The sequence below is a fragment of the Rhea americana genome, unplaced genomic scaffold (genome assembly GCF_003343005.1).
Source record: "Rhea americana isolate MKP2758 unplaced genomic scaffold, rheAme1 scaffold_82, whole genome shotgun sequence".
Lineage (NCBI taxonomy): Eukaryota > Metazoa > Chordata > Aves > Rheiformes > Rheidae > Rhea > Rhea americana.
In genome coordinates, this window is record NW_028187001.1 from 2,566,969 (window position 1) to 2,568,352 (window position 1,384).

The following is a 1,384-nucleotide window of genomic DNA, read 5'->3' on the forward strand; positions in this document are numbered from 1 at the left end:
GCCTCTGCCGCTCCCCCTCCCACCCCCTGGGATCCGCTCGGCGTCGCTGGCGCGGCGGGCGCGGGGCCGGTGGGTGTCTCGCCGCTCCGCAGCCCAGGTGCGTGCCGGCCCCGGGGTTCATGGGGGAGGCTGCGGCGCCGTCTCTGCCTGTCGCCTCTCTCGGGACGGGGTAGTGCCCCGGGCGCGGCGCCTCCTCGGCCCCGCGRTCTGTGTGTGCGCGCCTCTCGCCTCGGTCGTGATCTTAGCGAGGCGCCCCGGGGCGGCCGCCTGTGAGGTGCCGCCTGTGCTGCCTGCCTTGCTCTAGCTCTGCTTCCCTTCYTCCTGGGTGAGGGTTTTCTCTCCGTGCGCCTGGAATTCTTTAGGGCTGATGTCTGTTCCCTAAGAAGATACTCATCTGCTTAGTATGATATGCGGGGAGGGATTTTTCCGGTGTGTGTGTTTTTTTAGTGTGTCTTTTTTTCTTCTTCCTCATTTTTTTTCTTTTAAATCAGCCATGCAGTTACTGGTTTCATGCATTTTCCTCTTATGTGCCAGTTGTGAGAAAATGTACCAGTTGTTATCAGGTAGGTAGGTGGTGATGGAGAGCATCACAGAGGGGACAACACCCAAGAGAGAAAGCTTTCTCAGTTTGAGCCGCTAGGAAGAAGACGGATGCTGGGATTCCCATTGCTGGGCTATTCCTTGACTGTGTTCTCAGGCTTCTTCTTTCATATTGGTTGGTGAGCGAGGAAAACCTTTATTCAGTTGCTGTGCTTGGGCATGAGCATGTGGAAGGGAGAAGGATTTTTTTTTTTGTTTGTTTTAAGCGGGGTTTTGTGTGCTTGCAGTGATCTCCCTGGGCTGAGGAGCAAGGAGCTCTGTTCCTGTTCCATTCCCTCTGGCTTATGTGAGGGCTGTGTGTGTTGCTGCTGTTGCCAAACTGTTCCAGCCTTGCTCTCTGAGATCCTCCTTCTGTCTGCATAGTGTACTGCCTACCATTGCTGCGGCAGGTAGTTCTCTCAAGCAGCAATAGCATGAAACTGCCATTGTGAAATTGGTAATGACCATGCAAATTCCTGCTTGTTGCCCCTTTTGTGAGGGGAGCTAGGGTATCCCCTGACTTCTACTTGTAAACCTGTGAAGATGGTATTGCATTGGCCTGCAGTCGTATCTGGAAGACTTACTGTTTTTTACATATGTATATTTATGTATTAAAAGCTTTGTGACTTAACCAGATTGCGAGAAAATACAGTGTAGAGGAGAGCTTGGAAAATTCACTGGCTTAGTAATAGGTGCAGATGAAGAATGGCCTTCATATTCTGTAATATCAAAGGACAGAAGTTTTAACTTGTTGTTCTATTTATTTATTTCTTTATCCTTGTCCTTCTGTGCTTTTTTTTCAGGG